The sequence below is a fragment of the Pistacia vera genome, unplaced genomic scaffold (assembly GCF_008641045.1).
Source record: "Pistacia vera cultivar Batoury unplaced genomic scaffold, PisVer_v2 Contig587, whole genome shotgun sequence".
Classification (NCBI taxonomy): domain Eukaryota; kingdom Viridiplantae; phylum Streptophyta; class Magnoliopsida; order Sapindales; family Anacardiaceae; genus Pistacia; species Pistacia vera.
Window position 1 is genome coordinate 437,043 of NW_022196431.1, and position 20,924 is coordinate 457,966.

The window sequence follows — 20,924 nt, forward strand, 5'->3', positions numbered from 1 at the left end:
AGCATATAATATTTAAAAACTTCGGAAGAACAAATGGGTACAGGACCTCACAAGTCAAAATAAACCAATTCAAGAAGACCATTAGTGCTAGATGCTAATAAAGGAAAATAGGCTTGTTGCATTTTGCCAAATTGACAAGCTTCGCAAAATAACATTTTATTTCCAAAAGAACTAGATACATTGACTTTGTTCATTACAATTGTCAGATCTTTTCATTTGGGTGACCCAATCTAGTATGCCATAAGCTAGTAAGTCTTCCTTTTACATTAGAATTATTAAAAGCCATACATGAAGCTGAACTAACAATTGTTCCAAACCAGTCACTGTTGTTTATTGAGACATTATTAGTACTAGAAGAAACAGCAACATAACCAGTGGATTTATTGTACTGATGAGCTGATGATGTAGGATCCAAAGATATAATAGATACAGCAGGTGTAGTAGGTACAATAGATTCAGAGACAGTTTGTTGAGTTGAGGATGAAATAAAGGCAGAGCTAACAATAGGAAAAGATACTTGCAACTGATATAGTCCATCCTTTAAGGATCCTCGAAGTAGCACATTCTTGGTGAACTTATCCTTTATAAGACAATGGTCATAATGAAATTCCACTATTACATCATTATCTCTAGTAATCTGAGAAATGATTAATAAATTTTTTACAATATATGGAACACACAATATTTTTCTAAGATGTAATAACCGAGACAGGTGGTAGAAGGTAGTAAGGACTCGCCTATGTGAGTAACAGGCACATTCTGGCCATTCCCAACCTGGACTGTAGAGCCTCCTTAATAGTCGTCTTTAAGAACTAAGTTTATTGCATCAGCAATCATATGGTTTGTGGCCCTTGAGTCCACATACCAGGTCTAGTCAGTAAGCAATTAAGAAGTAGCAACTGGTATGTTTGAAGAGATTGTTGCTGAGGAAGAGTATCCCCCTCTTGGGACTTGACTTGAACTAAAGGCTGAGGTAGAGTTAATTGGAAAACTAGGATGGTAAGCCATATTTTGTTGAGATTGACTAGGTCCAACATATCCAAAATAGGCAAGATTGGAAGGGATAAGTGTAGAAGCAGAATTTTGTCCTCATTGATCTATCATAATGCTGGTCAACAAAGCTTGAGCTACTTGATAACATTGAAGGGCAGTATGCCCTCCTTTGCCATAGACATGATAGATAAGTCTTGGTCGATAATAGCCTCTTCCCCTGCCTCGACCTCTCATTCCTTGGTGATTATACATGAAGTTAGCAGAGGAAAGGAACTATGAATTATCTGTATTTGTCTATTGACAAGGATGGTGAAATTCAGGTCTAAAACTTGCTTGATTCACATTATTGCCAAAGAATTGAGGAATAACAGAACCTTGTTGAGGATTAAAAATCTAATGTTATGGGACAGGAAGAATCTGATGTTGTAAGGGAAAGTTAGCCATCTATTGAGTGTTGAAACTCTTAGTAGACTCAGTGTTCAAATTGACATTTTGAGAGGTTAAAGTAGACTCATTGGAAACTTGTTTAACAGCCATTAGAGTTGAGTCCAACTGATCATGGAAATTTGTGAATGAATTTTATGTTTTTCTAGTCTTATTTCATGCTTATGTAACAGGAATTGGGCCTCTTGCAGTGTCGTTTGACTATTGGTTGCAACAAGGTTAGCCATTACTGCATCGTATTCAGGGCCCAACCCATCCAAAATGTACAGTAAAAGTTCTTCTTCACTTATATGAACACCAGTTGAAGTTAACTCATTACTAATTCCTTCATCTTCAACACATATTCACTTACACTAGTAGAGTCTTTCTTAGTACTTTGTAGCATATTTATCAAATGTAAGGTTCTAGCTTTTGATACTGATTAAAAATGCAATTCTAATAAGTTCCAAATTTCATAAGAGGTACTTCACTTAGCTACATGCCGAAACATAGCTTTAGACATAGAGAATAACAGCCAGCTTACCAAGAATTGATAAAACTTTTTCCAAGCAAAGTAGCCAGGGTTTGACCTCTTCATTGATTTGTCTGAACCTTTTGCCTTTTCTACCAAAAATAGTAAGGAACATCTCTTCTCTCCAATCACGAAGCCATCAAGTCCATGTGAAGTCAGAGCTAGTAGAATTAGTGATTGCCGGAAGGTATAGTTCTTCTCCTACAACGTCACAGAAATCGATGGTAGAGTGGGAGGGATGTTCAAATTATTTGAAATAACAAAATCATTCTCCATTTCCATTGTTCTAAGAGTTGAATTAGTAGAAATTAGGATGAAACACCTTGACGTTGGTTTGGGGCTCTGATACCATGAACAAATTTAAGAATAAGAGAGGAAAAACAAAGACAAGCTTAAAAAGAGACTGTATTTCTTAACTGGATCTATTACAAAGAAGGCTGCTAATTTATACAGAGTCGTTGGGTCAAAACGTAGAGTTTTAATCTTCTAGTTTTAAACATTACAAAAGACTCCCCATATGAGTAATAAACACATACTCTAAAAGATTACAAACACACCCTATTATACTAATATTCTCCCTTAAACTGGACTGTATAACAAATTACCATTATACTATCCTAATATGCTCCTTTAAACTGGACTATATACCAAACTTGTAATCCAATATTCACCCGTAAACTGGATTCCATAACATCTTCAATATTTGCCTGTAAACTATCTTAATGTTTCATCCTCAGTGGCACCTCAATTGTACAAATTCATTTATCACCTGAAACAAGGAACTAGTCAACTTCCTACAAAGCAGCCAAGTCAACAACAATCTCAATAGCCAACTCAATCTTCAATGGTTTTACTGATTAGTTAATTGCACAAACTCTATATTTGTGTTGAATCATTTCATTTTACTAGACTAACTTTAAGTGCTTTTAATCAATTTTTCACAGGACCTTTTGTTGCTGGACAACATTGAAGTGGTTCAAGTGAAGAGTTAAATATATTCCATTTCATGCTTTATTTTGGTAACTTTTCAGAATGTATATATATATATGTGTGTGTGTGTGTGTGTGTGTGTGTGTGTGTGTGTGTGTGTGAAATTCTCTTAGATAAACAGATGACTTATGAAAACTTTTGTTTTTGTTTTGCTGCTAGTCTACAAGACATGAATATCTTCTGTAATGGGATTTCTTTTGGGCAATATTGATGTACACAACAATCTTGCATCCTTTGCCAAGGTTGTGTATGCAATACTGTTATTACTTTATATGTAATATATTTGGTGTTCAAATCAAATAATGGAATGGTGTTGAACATCTTTGGTGTTAAATATTTTACTTTGAAAACTTGCTTTGAACTTTTTATTTTAAATATAATGAACTCATTTGTCTGGTATTGAGTGATAAGGTTTTGTGTAAAGAGACCGAGTTTTGTGTAATGGTGTAACGTAGGGCCAGTGTTGTATGTGAAGAGATGGAGTTTTGGTATGTATATTTGTGTAGAAAAATGCTATGTTTACAACTCAATCTCACAACCTTCTCTTAAATCCCTAATGTCACAATAGATTGGCAATGTTATGTCAGCTCCCACCACACCCAGGCACTACTAGAAACAAACGGTCGTTCCTTCAGAAGGAATAGTTAATGAAGGAACAGTCATTCCTTCATAATGAATGGTTGTTCCTTAAGGAACAACGACCAATCATTCCTTATGAAAGGAATGGTTGTATTCCTTCATAAGGAATGACCATTCAATTCCTTTCATAAGGAATGGTCGTTCCCTATGAAGGAATGATCGTTTCTTTGGTTTAGTCAAAATCATTTTTAACGTGACAATGTCAACTCAACTGTTACGTTGGGGTTATAAAAGAAGTTTGTGAGAATAGGTTGCAGGCGTAGCATTACTCATTTGTGTAAGGCAATGAAATTTGGTCTATTTTTGTATAAATTGAATGTGAAGATAGGCGTTCTAAATTTCTGTTGAATTCTAGATAGAGGTTTTTGTTGGTGTTTATAAATGGAAATTTAGAGAGAAATTTGGGCATAAATCAGCTTATTATTTTGATTTTTAGCTAATTATTCTTCTCTTAAATGTTGTAATGGAATGTTGATTTTAATAGAGAGAATATCAATAATGCTACGGACACCAGAACTCTACACTGAATTTTTATCGAATTACGTGTCTCGTGACTCACACCAGCCATATTTCACATTCACACAAATTTTTCTCGTGAGTGGCCGTTCATCAACTATGGATGGTCGTTCACTAACGATAGACTGTCGTTCATATTATATGGACAGGAGTCCATTTACTATGGACGGGAGTCCACATTTAAAGGACGCCCGTTCATCAGTAAATAGAAAAAACAATATAAACAAAAATAATGGACGGTCGTTCATAGGTTATGGACGGTCGTCCCTAAATAAAGGACGGGCGTCCACATATAATAGATGCCCATCCAATCTTTAAATAATAAATTTTTTATAAACAAAAGTAATGGACAAGCGTTCATATGTTAATGGACGCCCCTCCATTATTAATGGTTTTAAAAAATTAAAAAAAAATTAGGGACGCTCGTTCATCAGTTATGGACGGCCGTCCCTGAATTTTGGACGAGCGTCCGCAAATAAGGGACGCCTGTCCATAATGTAAATTAAAAAAAAAAAAAAAAAAAAATTTTGGACGGGCGTCCCTAACGTGTGGACTAGCGTCCACATATAACGGACGCCCGTCCATTATGAATGGACGGGAGTCCATATAGAAAGGACCGTCCATAATATAATAAAAAGTTTTTTTAATTTACTTTTTTTTTTATTTGCGAAAAACATTAGCTTCTCCAATACGGCTTCTCCAAAAACAAGCGCCAAAATTCTTCGAGCAAAAGAAAAAAAAAAAACTTCATTTTATACCTATTGTTGCCTTCTGCTTCATCATTCCCGTTCTTCGCGTCTGCATTCTTCTTGAGTTTCTTCCTTAACAGCTGTTTCTTCCCCAACAACCAGCTACCGTGACAAGAACGAAAGCCATAAATTTTTCATAAAACAATAGTTTAGAGTGTAAAGGGAGATAAGAAGATCAAAATTTGTCCAAATTAGAAAGATTTGTTGAGGTTGTTAAGTGGTTTTTATTTAACTTATGCATTTATTTAGTTTTGTATTCTTATTTGGATTGAATATATGTTATAATAGAAAATAAACTGATAGAGAATATTTGTTGGTGATTGTTGTGAATCAGATTCATGAACGTGAACACTAGTATTGATTTTGCATTAAATTGCAGAATATGGAAGAGTCAAGTTTGCCTCATTTCAATGATGTTAAGGTACATTATGCTTGAAACCTTAACTTTTTCGTTAACATGATTTTAAATTTATTGTATCTATTGTTTCTTTTGATGTGTTGTATTAGTACATTCTAATTTTTTCTATTATAAAACTATTAAATGATCAGGAAAATGAATGTGATGAATTAAAATATATGCGATGTGCAGAGGAAGAAGTGGAACCTCATATTGGAATGGTGTTTGATTCAGTTGATAGTCTGGTGAAGTATTACAAACGATATGGTAACAAAATGGGATTTGAAGCAATGATACGTACGTCAAAGAAAGGCGATAATGGAGAGATGAGATATGTGACAATGGCATGTTCTTGTTCTGGGAAGGAGAGATGTAAGTCCAGAAATACCTTGAAAAAGCAACCTGTTGCCAAAACAGATTGTAAGAGTTGGATTAGTGCAGCTTTGAATGGTGAATGCAAATGGGAAATTAAATCAGTTGTACTTGAACATAACCATGATCTTACAAGTCCAAAAAAAAGAAGATATCTCGAGATTAACCGAACGATACAACCTTATGTGAAAATGAGACTTGAAGTTAATGATGTGGCTAGGATTAGACCGTGTAAAAATTTTCAATCATGTTCAGTTGAGGCAGGAGGTGTAGAGAATTTGATGTTTCTACAAAAAGATTATAGGAACTACATTGAAAAAGTGAGAAGGCTACGACTTGGAGTTGGAGATGCTTTAGCAGTACTTGAGTATTTTATGAAAATGCAAAAGGAGAATTCAAATTTCTGGTACATGATTGATGTAGATAAAGGGAGTTGATTACAGAATGTGCTATGGGTTGATGCTAGATGTAGGGCTGCATATAAAGAATTCAGTGATGTTGTCACCTTCGACAAAAAGTATCTGACGAACAAGTATGATATGCCATTTGTTGCTTTTGTGGGGTTTGTTCATCATGGACATTCGACGTTGTTAGGTTGTGGGTTAATTTCCCATGAGGACACTGAGACATTTGTATGGCTATTTCATTCTTGGCTTGAATGCATGGATGTTGCTCCTAATGGAATTATCACTGATCCAGATAAGGCCATGCAAAATGCAATTGAGATTGTTTTCCTTGGTACAAGACATAGGTGGTGTTTGTGGCATATAATGAAGAAACTGCCTAAAAAGTTAAAAGGGTATAAGGAATATGAAACTATAAAGTTTAAGTTGCAAAATATTGTGTATGATTTCTTTACACGTGAAGAGTTCGAAGAATGGTGGAACCAATTTGTTGATGTGCACAACCTTCACGAGAATGGATGGTTATGTGGATTATACAAAGAAAGAGTACGATGGGTGCCTGCATTTCTTAAAGATACTTTCTGGGCAGGTATGTCTACTACCCAACGTAGTGAAAGTATTAATGCATTTTTTGATGGGTATGTAAATTCTAAAACTACTTTGTAACAATTTGTGGAACAATATGATAATGCATTGCGAGATAAAGTAGAAAAAGAAAGGGAGGCTGATTTTAGATCTTTCAAATCCTGGATACCATGTATAACTAATTACCTTATTGAGAAACAATTTCAAAGTGCATACACAACTGCACAATTTAAAGAGTTTCAAGAAGAGATTGCGGGGAAGATTTATTGTGAATTATCTTTTCTAAATAAATGTGATTCATAAGAGGAGTATCAAGTTTTGGAAGATGTTTGGTTTGGAGATAGTAGTCACCGTGTTCCGTTTATGGGATACTTTGAAGAAAGCTTGTATGATATTCATTGTACTTGTCATTTGTTTGAGTTCAGGGGGATTTTATGCAGACATGCCATTATGGTGTTGATTCATAAAAGGGTTTCACACATTCTAGAAAAGTACATTTTACGGTGTTGGAAGGAAAAATATAAACATATGTCATACGAAAATTAAGGTAAGTTATAATAGATGGAGCACTAACATTGAAGGACAACGTTTTGATAAGTTGTCTAATTTAATGTTGACAGTAGCCGATATGGCATCAAACAATGAGGAAGATTATAATATGTTGACGGAGTTTATGATTGACATGAGAAAAAAGTTAAAGCAAAAGGAAAGTGAGAGAAGGCTTGGTACAAAAGTGAACATCTCTTCCACAACCGGTTTGAGTAGTCAAGATAGAGACAGTCCTCCGAAAGAGGGGAATAGTCTAATTATTAGTCCACAGGCAGTATGTAGCAAAGGTCGCCCTCCATGTAGAAGAAAGCAATCGAAGGTTAAAGAAATTGTACGTAAGGTTAAAAAGAAAAAATTACAAAAACAAAGAATTGGTATGAGTTATACACCTTTTCTTACATGAGTTTTCTTTTTTGAAACATTATTTACTTATTTGAAGTTTAGAATAATATCGACTTGATTATTAATGTGTTATGCTACTTTTTAGGAAAAGGATCATCAGTAAAGCAAGAAAAGGAACAGTTTCTTTCATCTACTTCCGTGGCCAATGCGAAAACTCAAGTGTTGTCGAATGATGTCGTTACTACCCGGGTATGTGTTATGTATGTTGTATAATTGTAATTGGCTTAAGTTTTCTATAACGTGTGCTAAATTGTGGTTGTTAAACAATGACAAATGTCCACTGGTCTGGTTCAGAATCTCGCAGGACAAAGTAATTTTTATACTGGACAGGAGTTTGTAAATGATGAACATGTCTCGTTGGGAGATGTTTGATATTTTTGACAGGTTGAAGCATATAAAATTGTGTTTGGTAGAAATTATTCATGCTTTGATTAATTTTTGTCGAATGCAGTTGAGTTGTATGCTGATTCAATTGTTTTGTTTTTAGTATTTTGGTCATTGGTTGTGTATGAGTAGGCTATTTGCTGTAGGGTTGTGAATTCATGGTAATGACCTTAATGTAACTTATTATGAATGTTTTCAGTATATAATATCGTCACATTGCAGACTCTGATTGTAGATGAAATTTTGGATATGCATTTCATTTCAGATTTGAATTTTGATGTCTTTGGGTATGTCTAGTATTACATATACATATGCATTCAAAAGAGTAGTTGAGATATGTATAAACAAAAGGCAAATCTATTTATAAACAAAAGACAATCTTTATCAAGAACATCCGCTAAAATCAATCTATTTATAAACAAAAGGCAAATATAATCTTTGTACACAAAGCTTAGTATTTGAAGTACACATAAACATAATTAACATTCATAGTGTGTTCCCCAAGAATGTTGACAAGGAGGAGGCTGTTGAGAAATTCTTCATCATGGTGCAGGGGGTAGAGGTTGACTGGAGGAGGAAGAGGCTGTTGAGAAGTTCTTCATCATGCTGAAAATCTTTGTCATGCGTTCCCCAATGATGTCAATTGTTTCTTCTATTCTTGATATGAACGAGTTGAAATCACTTTGCAATTGATCATGTTGCTTTTGCATTTGCCTCTCAATACGTGAAAAACGCTCATTTTGAAACTTTTCCATCCTCTTAAATCTGCTTACTATTTCGTCTAAAGTATGAGAAGACATATCTGGTACATTCTGAGATGATCCATGTTTAATACTCGTTCTTCTTCTTTTGCGCACATAGACTTGTCCTTCATTTACCCCTTCTGGAACACTGACACCTTCCTGAATCGTTCCCCCTCTATTTCATCCCTAATCACAAACCATTCTCCTGTCATATTCTTTTTAATCAAACCCATTTTATTCAATGTCACATCCCCCAACACATTACTTGTAGAAAACTTAATCTTATTTGCTACATCATCAGATGTGATCTCAATACCCAACTTCTCACATATAAAAGTAACAAGCATCCCCCAATATATTTCTCCTTTTTCTGCTTGAATCTCTCCCAACTTCTAATCAATAACTTCGCTGAATTTACTTGCCTCCTTCCTAGTGCTGCTTCCATGAACATTAAATCCTTAACCGTCACATTTCCATTTGTCTCTTTCCTACCATTAAATGTGTAAGTCAGATATCTATGAAATACTCTCATAGTAGGATTCTTTAACTGTGTAGATTTACACCTATGTGAATGGTAAATCCCTATCCTAGAAACATCTATCCAAGCTTGTTTGGAATCCCACGTTCTAGATACGTTATTGAAACCTTCAAAATCAAATCATATCCAGGTTGCTAAATCTTGTGGTCTCACTATAAAGTTCTGATTCTTTAATCTAAAAAACATTGTATACGCCGAAAACTCATCAGTATCTATCTCCGCAACTTCCAAACTACCAAAAAACTCATAGATCAAATGCTTATATCCATCATATCTAATACTCACCAACCAGTCCCATTTCAAATTATGAATCCAACCATTGATTTCATCACATAAACCTAAACTTGTTATAAGTCCTAAATCCAAACTTCTTCCAAGGCAAATATCTCTTTTCGACACCTCCTCGTATTGTTTTTTATGTCGCAAGTCTCAAAATTGGATTGCAGATGACGATGTGCTTTCATGAGGAATGGTTGTATTTTTTGCTCTCACCATTTTCTGCTTTCTTCTAAAACCTGTATACATAAAAAAATTCATCATCATAATCAGTCATAACTGAATTCATCGTCATCCCTTACTATTAGTCTGTAGATAAGACAATATGAAAACTTTGAAACAAGGAACTTGTTAATCAACTCCAATAAGAACATAGGGGAAAATCTTTAACAAGAAGAAGATCCCATTGAAATAGGAGAAAGCTTCTTAGACTCCAAAACAGATCATTTTGCTTAGGAGATTCAAACCTAAATCTAAGAAACACCATCACATGAAAGCTTTCAGTAAGTAGAGATTCAATATAATAAAAGAACAGCAACTTTCCACTCAATACAAATGTCTTCCTGTTTAATTATGAAGTTAACTATACCATGAGATCTAAATGTCTTTATACACATATGGATGGAGAGTACAGAGACAAAGAGAAGGAGAATAGTTAATTAATATAGATCACAATAGAGCAAAGAATTAGAAAAATAAGAAACAAAATTGCAAACTAACAGTCACAACAGAAGGTAGATCAGATTTTAACACCAGAAACTTAAATGTGGCTAACAAATTTTGGCAAAAATTTTGAGGACAAAAGATCATACCATATTATAATTATTGAAAATTGAACTTCATCACAAGCATAAATATTAATAAGAAATATTATAACCTATCATATAGCTATAATCACCAGCTCAATATTTAAAGGAATTGCCACCTCACACAGATAACCAGAAAAAAAAGGCAACTATGAAGCAAAACAGAACTTGAAAATAATTACATACAGTGTTACCCCCGTAATTTAAACTTGGTGAAGGTACTGTTCACATGCCTTCAAGAAACAGCCGTTCCTTGGAGAAGAATATGCGTTCTTGCTGCCCAGAAAATTTGTGATGTGGAATAGGCACAGATTATTGAACCCTTAACTTTGTAATTTGTATACTCGTGCTATTGATTATACAATAATGTGGTCAAAAATCTGGTTTAATTCTTTTCATATTAACCACCATAGAATATTTCTTAACAATCGTATCATCAATGCTCAATTGTCAATTTTGTTAACTATATATATATATAAGAGAAAAAAAATTAAGACTTGTAAGCAATGAGGTTTTCCAGTCTTAGTCTAAACAAAAATTGGCTAAGAAAGCTAAGAAAATTGAACCAAATTCTTTGATAAAGTACAAAATTCATGTACATATAGAGGTCTTCTCAATGTATCCATTTGGTAGTAAAAATTAAAATCATGAAGTTCTATTTAGGTCTATACAAGGCAGGAACAAAAACTATTAGAACTTTAGATTTAAACTGCTACCATGATCCCAAAATCTACTGCTTCAAAATTTCATATTGATAGTCCACAAATTCTTCAAAATATTAAAGCAAATATTCCCAGAAATGCCAACATATTTGTAATAAATTATAGTTGCATATTAGATATGGTGAAATATGGAATGCTTCAAGATCTAGCTAATATATAGTTTCCTAAAAGGGCTTATTTCATGTATACTCGGTGAGATCACTTAATAAAAAAGTAATCTCTATTATTGAAAAGTATTATAAACATCCCTAGATTATCAAAAAGAGAAAACCTCATAAAAGTACAAAAAAAAAAAAAAAAAAAGGCTATACATGGCACAAGTAAAAGTTCAACAATATAAATATGCATGCAAGACAGTCATTCTATTCAAATCATGTCAATGGTTAAACTATACATATTTCTGTAGGTAAATTCTTTGAAGCATGATTATCATAAATATCTCAATGCTAAGACAATTTCAAAGCAATACAAGATAATACATTTTCGAAGATGCTAGTGAACAGGGTTGGTGAAACAAGAATATGAGTCCATTCAACCAAAAACATTGCAGCAAACACAATCTAAGCTTTTTCCAGGCCAAAAACACTCAAAAGAGATAAATTTCTTTGAAGTGGCTTTTAAAAGCAAAATTACAAATCATAATTGCAGGTTGTTATTTGACAACACGTTGGACGGATTTTGAGGTGAGATAATGTAAGAAATCACAATTGCAAATTGTGAACACTTCTATATATCAATCACACAAACCAATCCCACCAAATTGACTGGATTTCTCTTTATCAACTCAATTCAAGAAATCACAACACAAATAATATTCCACCCCAACTCCATTCAACACAAATTGCAAATCCAACACATTCATCCAACATAAAAACTAAAAAAAAATAAAAAAATAAAAAAAAAATTGAGAATTCGGTGTGACTAATTACCTTCCAATAATAATGGCAGATGAGAAACTTGAAGAAGAATCACAATAGATGAGGATCTTCGACAAAGATGAAGAGCGCGACAAATGAGAACTTCGAAGAAGAAGAAGAGCGCAGATGAGGAATGAAGACGAAGAAGAAGAGCGGAGATGGGGAATGTAGACGAAGAAGAAGACCGAAGAAGAAGCGGTGGTGTTTTAATTTTAAAAACTTCCCCCAAATTTGTGTTTTAACCTAAATTTTTTTTAATTTCTCTTTTAATTTTCAGTACAGACGCCCGTCCAAAAATAAAGGACGGTCATTCATACATAATGGACGGGCATATGTGGACGCCAGTCCACAAGTTAGGGATGACCGTCCAAAATTTTGTTTTATTTTTTTTAATTTACATTATGGACAGGCGTCCCTTATTTGCGGACACCCATCCAAAATTCAGGGACGGCCTTCCTTAACTGATGAACGGGCGTCCCTAATTTTTTTTTAATTTTTTAAAACCATTAATAATGGAGGGGCGTCCATTAACATATGAACACTCGTCCATTACTTTTGTTTATAAAAATTTTATTATTTAAAGATTGGACGGGCGTCCATTATATGTGGATGCCCGTCCATAACCTATGAACAGCCGTCCATTATTTTTGTTTATATTGTTTTTTACATTTACTGATAAACACGCGTTCTTTAAGTATGGACGGGAGTCCATCGTTAGTGAACGACCGTCCATAGTTTATGAACGGCCGTTCACGAGAAATTTTTTTGTGAACGTAACGTGGCTAGTGTGAGTCGCAGGACACGTAATTCGGTGTCCATAACATTATTGGGGAGAATATAGCCGTTGAAGGTTAGGCAAAGTTACAGCCTTTTAAAATTTTGTCTGATCTGCAGAAGTAATTTGGTCAATCGAAAATATTTTTCCTTCTTCTTTTTTCTCCTCTCTCTCCTTTTTTTCTCTCTTCTCTAGGTTCTCCACTCTTATCTTTGGTTTACGAATTAATCAAACTCTATATGTGGTAGGCTAATTAAACAAAAATTGTTACTTTTTAAATATGGGTGGCAAAAAGCGTTGTCATGTCGAACAAGTTAGAGAATTTTAATATACTCAAATATGATCCGTTTAAGTATTCATGTTATAGGTACCAACATGGATATGATAAAAGTACTAGATAGGTGATACAACTATGACCCATGAAACCTGTTTAATAAATAGGTACTCCAACCTGCATGTAACAAGTAACTCATTTAGCATGTTTATGACACATTTAACTCATTTAACCTGTTTATAACAGGTTTAATTTATTTAACATTTTTATCAATCGTGTCATAAACAATTGTATCATCAACGAGCTATATTACCTATTTAGTTAATTGTGTCATAAAATAATTTCCTAGGTTGAGTCCAACTAGAATATAACACGATTAATAAATGAGTTGATTTCGTCAACATGATATGATCAACCCTAATCCATGTAAACTTTCTAATCCGTGTTGTGTTGACTTGTCGTGTCAAAAATTGCCAAACCATAATGTTAAACTTATATATATATATACACACACTATACTTATTTTGTTATTGGGCTTTTAGGTAAAATAATAGTTTAGGGTTTTAATTTGTGACAAAAAATGGCTCTTTTATTTATTTATTTACGTGGGTCAGTATAGTAGTATTCCTTAATCATGTATTTTCATTTATACTTACTTTCCAAATCAATCAAAATAAGATGGATAAATGTAAAATAAGATGAAAAATATTAAATCTTTTGATTTAGACTAGGAAATTAATGGTGGAAAGTTTATGGAAATATTCAATTGTAACAAAATTCTAATTCAATTTTCTGTGTAACAGCTATTGGTCAAACCTATATTCACTATTGTTGATGAGTTAATATGAAATCTCAAGATATCTAAGAAAGCTAAGAACACAAAGAAAATTAATAAAAGAACATGTTAACGCTTGATTTTGGACGCCAACTACTCGCACGTGGGAAATGTTGAGCTGACTCAGGAGACACACATGATGGATCCATGAGATTTGAATATGGAGCTGAGATTATATATTTTGTAGAAAACGTAAATAAAAGATTGGCAAGAGAGGGTTTTTATAGTGGTTCGGATTACTCCTACATCCACTGTTATTTTATTGCTCACTGACTATTTCTATGATTTTGCCCAGAAGGCATACAAAGATGAAGAAATACAGTGTTTACAGAGAGAGAATGAAATGAAGCTCAAATCTCAGCCCAACCTCCAGCCTTCGTGAAGAGAAATGCCCATTTACTCACCCAAACACTCAATGTAATGAGTGTTTTGCAAGTTGTCTTGACACATGGAAGGCTCTCGTCCATTCATCTCTTGAAAGGAGATATGGTTGGTGAGAATATCTTTGGAGATATGGGCTTGGCAGCTGGTACAAGAAGACATTAAATAAGCTGACATAGGCGTGACTTTTTAGGCATAACAGAAGCGCCCCAGTTTTTGAAGTGCCTAATTGCGCTTCAGAAACTAAGTCTTTGATCTGAATTGTAGCAGTCTCAAACTGAAGAGCTCGAACTGAACTTTTAGGAAAACGATCTGAAATCTGGTAGGAGCATGACCTGAAATCTGGTAGGAGCACGACCTAAAATCTGTTAGAAGCTCGACCTGAAAGGTCATAACGAGCTCAATTTGAGCAAAACGAGCTCAACTTAAGAGCAAAACGACCTCGACCTAAGAGGTCAAAACGACCTGAATGAACAAAACGAGCTTAATCTAAGAGGTCAAAACGACCTCGACCTGAGAGATCAAAACGACCTCGACCTGAGAAGTCAAAACTAGCTCGACCTGAAAAGTCAAAACGAGCCCAACTTGAGAGCAAAACGAGCTCAATATGCACATAACGAGCACGACCTGAGCACATAACGAGCACGACTTGGGCTCGATCTAAACGAGCAAGACTTGAGCTCGATCTAAGCACATAACGAGTACGACCTGAGCGTCCGACTTGAACGCATAGTGAGCACGACCTGGGCTCGACCTGAACGAGCACGACCTGAGCTCGACCTGAGCACATAACGAGCACAACCTAAGCGTGCGATAAGCGATCTGGCCACGTGATCTGGGCGATCTGAACACGTGATCTAAATGGTCTTGAACGTGTGATTTGAGCGTGCGATCAGCGATCTGACCACGCAATTGGAGAATTCCGACATGTGCGATCTGCGATCTGGCCATGTAATCGGAGAGCTCTGACACGTGCGATCTGCAATCTGGCCATGCGATCGAAGCTCTAATACGTGCGATTAGCGATCTGGCCATGCGATTGGAGAGCTGATGCGTGCGATCTACGATCTGGCCACGTGATCGGAGAACTCGGACGCGTGCGATCTATGATCTATCCACACGATCGGGGAACTTGGACGCAGGTTTGAGAATCGGACCTGCATGGGCCACCAAACTGTTGACGCTTGATTTTGGACGCCAATTACTCGTACGTGGGAAACGCTGAGCTGACTCAGGAGACACACATGATGGATCCATGAGATTTGAATATGGAGCTGAGATTATATATTTTGTAGAAAATGTAAATAAAAGATTGGCAAGATAGGGTTTTTATAGTGGTTCAAATGCTCAACAAGTGACTCCTACACCCACTGTTATTTTATTGCTCATTGACTATTTCTATGATTTTGCCCAGAAGGCATACAAAGATAAAGAAATACAGTGTTTACAGAGAGAGAATGAAATGAAACTCAAATCTCAGCCCAGCCTCCAGCCTTCGTGAAGAGAAATGCCCATTTATTCACCCAAACACTCAATGTAATGAGTGTTTTGCAAGTTACTTTGACACATGGAAGGCTCTCGCCATTTATCTCTTGAAAGGAAATATGGTTGGTGAGAATATCTTTGGAGATATAGGCTTAGCAGCTGGTACAAGAAGACATTAAATGAGCTGATATAGGCGTGACTTTTTAGGCATATCAGAACATTTGGATTTAAGTGGTTTAGTCCAAAAGTACGTGAANGAGAGGGGATGCAGAGGCGACCTGCGCCTGTTCGCTTTGCTGCTCCCTTAACCTGTCTAGAGCTCGCTGTAGCTCCTCAATTTGTGGTAACGGAGCAAATTGGGGGTTGCTTTCACCCATGCGAGTCCGACCTTCGCGATTACGGTTCAGGAGGGTTCGTAGGTCAGATTCCTCTTCGCCTCGGTCAGCATTTCTGGCCGCACTCGACACACGCTGGCTAGAGGTATATGAAGGCGATGGATCATGCGGGGCATTTTCACGACCCTCGCGGTGGTACGAACCGCCTCACGAGGTGTGGGGGCCACCCGCATGATAACGATTGGGATCGTTTTGCTGGCGGCGATAAGAATCATCGCGCACGGTATTTTTGCTTGGGTTCGCCTGCAACGTGGCATGGGACTGCTTGGGATTCACTTTTTCGCCGAATCTCAGGTTTACCGGCACCTTGCTCGGGGCACGATTTGTGCTCGCTGGTCCTTGGGGGCCCGTAGGCTGACCTTTTGCCACTTGCTTGCCCTTAAGTCTACGCGCTGCAGTACTCGCGGCACAGGCTATTGCCCTTTGCCGTGCTTTCGCGCGACCTACAGGCGTCTTTGGCGGTTGCACCGCCCTAGCTGTGGTAGATGACATGCCTTGGTCCAAACGGTCCAACCTTTGGTTGACCGTCTGGAGAGTATTGTCGAACCTCTCCAGGTAGTTTCTGATGGCAGGGTCAAGTTGTGAAGCTGCCGGGATATCCCTCGCAGCATTTTGCGAAACTGGAACTTCTTCAGTACGCTGATTAGCTTGCTCTGGCTCAGATTGGCGGGCCATTTGCTGTTGTAGGACCAGTAGGTCAAAGATTCTCCTGATGAAGGGTAGACACTAAATCAGCCCTCCTTCTAGCGCCAAACTGTTGATGCGTGATTTAGACACCAACTAATTGACACATGCGCAGCGTTGATTGGGCTAGGAACACACGTGAATATGGATTGTCAATATAAAATAAATGCAATGAGAGTTTTTAAAGTGGATCGGATGCTAAGGTAGCAAATCCTACGTCCACTGATGTGTATTAATATGGTGGGTCAGGTCGCTAAAGCGGACTGACTTACAAATGATTGAACAGTCAATACAAAGCTTTGTTTAGTGAGAGAGAGAATACAAATGTAAAATGCTCGAATCCCCTTAATGAAGGGGTTTTCCTCTTCTTATACCAAGCTAAATGCGTGTAATGATCATTAAATCCTTGGGTTGGTATGTGTGTCAGGATGTAATCTGGCTTTACGTCCCATTACCCATTTTCCAAGCCGATTTCACGCGATTTGGAGCAGGTTAGTGGATACGTGGGAGCACCAGGGCGTTTGGCAGGCTTGACGTGCGCTTGCCGTTCTGACGGGAGCAGGCCACGTTTCGTCACGCAACTCCACGTCAGCCTTTGATTTCTCAGGCATAACAGAAGCCCCCTAGTTTGTAAGGTTTGAGGGTCAAACCTTGGAAACTAAGTCATGCCGCGATTGGAGGTTTTGGTTGTTTCGACCTGAATAGAAGAAGCTCAGGACACGACTTTCGGCGAGCATGACCTTACACAGTTCTTGCCCAAACGACCTGACAATCGTCATCTTAACGACCTGGATTCGTCGGGCGCTCTTTTGCGTGCCTTGGTGAGATTCAATGACCCTGCATCCACGCTGTCAGGTGCTCTGCACGCGCTGCAGTGTCTGCCAAAAGCATTAAATGCGCTGTGCTGACTCGGCGTCGTTTGACAGCTTTAACTGCACGACGCATTTGAAACGACGACTCCTATCACGGCATTTAATGCGACGTGGGGCACATTAAATGCGGGGAGAGAGAGAAGTTCGTCGTTTCGGTTCCGAGAGGTAGTAACCGTCGATTCGCAGTCCATATAAAAACTCACATTTTTCAGATGAGGTCACGAAAACCCCTTTTGCTTCGAGTGACAAGCCTTTGCAAACCAGAAATTATTCTTTTCCGATCGGCGCTTCTCAGGGAACTGAAACGAGTTTCGGCCTCGGTTACGCATCCCAGAAGGTAAGATTCTCTTCTTTCTTTTTCTTTTTTGCATTTGTTTGGTTGGTGGGCAACGACGTCGGGTCTCCTGGTGTTCCACCAGAGACGCGCCACTGTTGCCGGACTCGAGCCGTGGGTGGCGGATCGAGTTACTGTTAGGGTTTTAGGAATTTGTCCCCTGCCGCCGCACGGGACAAAATATGAAGGCCTAAATGACCGTGTCTGTCAATGTTGCAGACTCTGGAATGGAACCGTCAACATCCAGACCCGAGGAAGGAGCCAGCTCGTCCTCGCGGGAAGTTTCCGAGGACGCATCTCTTGATGTCTTCTCGGTTCTCACCCATGAGGAGTTCAATAGGATAAAAAAGCAGTTTGATGTCCGCTTAGAGGTGTTCCTCGACCACATCAGGCCGTCACGGCGTCCTGCTAATGGCCTTGCTGCGATCTCCGAAGAGATCTTCAAGGGTGGAGGGACGATCCCCTTCCATCCTTTCATCAGGTCGGTCCTGGATCACTTCGGGATCGCACCGATGCAACTNACGTTTTTAAGATTTAATAAAGTTCGGTTATACTACAAGAAGTATCATTAGAAACAACTTTTATTCATATTAGGATGTATTTAAATAATAATGATTGTCAATTTTACATGAAATTGTAATTGGAACACAAAAACACAGAAATTGTAATTGTAATTGTAATTGTAATTGTAATTGGCAAAAGAAATATATATGAATATGAACGATATTCTTATTAAGAATAAAATATCCCCATGTTAGGTAACATTTTAGTAATAGTTAAAGAAGATAATTTAAGGAGGTTGTTAGCGATTTATTTATTTATTATTATTGGACTTATCTCAATAATTTAAATAAATTAGATTACGTATTAGTTGATTTGTATTAGGATTTATTTAATTTGTTGTTTTCTTTATTGTTATCTATTACTTATTGTTTATCATAGATATATTTTTGGGGGGGAAATTGAAAAAATAAATTAGCCATATTTTGAGGGGGCTTTAGTAATGAACCCATTTTTCAAACTCAAAACCTTATTAACCTCCACTTATATTTTAATATTAAAATACCCCTAACTTTAAACTCTCACACACTTAAGCAAAACTTTCACCTTTCTTCTTCACTTATCAAGTTATAAACACCATCCAGCTTTCAAGAAAGTTTCAAAACAAAAGGATCTCTAACTTTATTAAGGTGAGATTATTGATCTAATCAAGTATTGTAATAATTTATATAGTGTGTGTTGTAGAGTTAAAAAATAAAAGTTGGTTGAAATTATCTTGTGATGATTTGAAGTTTGTTTTCATTGTTTGTTGTGTGTTTTTTTTAATTATTATTATTATGTTATATGAATATTATTTAGATTTCCATGCATTTTCATCTCAACTAAATCAAGGAAATGGATTTGACATAAGAAACACGATTTTGGATGCCCGTTTGCCCACTCAGCGTGAAAATATCCAGTTAGCCTAGAACATTAAATATGAATATCCACTTCGCGAAATCCATTACACAAAATGGATTTTAATCACGCTAAGTGAAATTTTCATTTTAACACTTTTTAGAACCTTCATTGATCTAAGCAAATATTGTTGTAATTTATATAGTGTGTTGTGGAGTTGAAATAAGAAAGTTGGTTGAAAGTATTGAGTTGTGATTATTTGCCAGCATTTTGCCTGTGTTGATCAAAGTTTGACTGATGTTGACNTGCGAAAGCGGCTTGGGTGAGCCAACGACGGTGGAGCTCGGCGTCGCCTATTACCTTAAAAAGAGTAGGGACAAGGATTCATATTACTTGTCCCGGCGACCTACCATCGCCGAGGGGATACATAGCTATCCCAGCAACACGGGGGCCTACGAGACGAAATTCTTCTTTTTCTGCTATGACGGCTACTGCCGCTTTCAGATACCAAGTAGGTTCTTCCTCGCTAGGCATATTATCTGTTCGCATGCTCTATAATAACGACCTGTATTCTTTTGCAGTTAACAGAACGACCAGCCAAGACCTACTTGACGACCCGGACAGGCTCGTATCTTTTGGAGTACTAGACGAGGAAAGCCGGGACGGGAGGAAGCTCGTGACAACCGCGAACTTGCAGAAATACGGTTTTATCAGTAACAACGCGTCTTTAGAACCCTTGGAAGGTAAGTTACATTGATTTCCGTCCTGGTCGCGGAGCAGTTTTGTTTACTAACGCACTTGCATGCAGAAACTATACCCCCGAAGGAATCCGAGTAGCCCCGCCGAGCACCGTTCGTCTTTCCTCGATCGAGGAGAGAGCGAGCGGCCGAAGCTGCTCGTCCCATTCCTGCACAATCGGTGCGAACTGTCGCACCTTCACAACCCCCTGTGCATGAAGCGACCAGGGCAGAACAGGTCGCTCAGGCACCATCGGCGCGCCCAAGGCTTAAGGCTCTGGCCCAAAGGTCGAAGAAGAGGAAACAGGTTCAGGCCGAAGAGTCTGAGACCGAATCCGAGGAGGAGCCCTTGAGGTCGCGAAGGGACTCAAAGAGGTCGGGCAAGGAACCTGCAAGTGAGGCGATCACCGCCGACAAGGCAAAGGATATACCAGTGCTGGACTCGCTGGGGAGCCTGCCCAAGTACCTGCAGCCGATAGTCTATTCTCTGCTCGAGTGTGGACTATCGGAGTCTTACGATGAGTTCGCTGACACGGGCGACGACCTGATGACCACGTCGTTCCAGCATCTAAGCAAGGTAAATGAGCTGCTCTTAAAATTTTGTTCTGGTTCATTTCTAACCATTTCTTGCTCGCATGCTCTACTTGCGATGAGGATGTCTATGGAGAGGACTCGGCTGGGAGCCGCAAAGGGGTCCAGCGACCTACAGGAGGAGGTCGCGAAGCTCAAGAAAAGTCTGGAGTCCGTCGAAGCTGAAAGAATACAAGCATTTGATGCGACGAACAGGTATCTGAGCCAAAAGGATGCTGCTTTATGA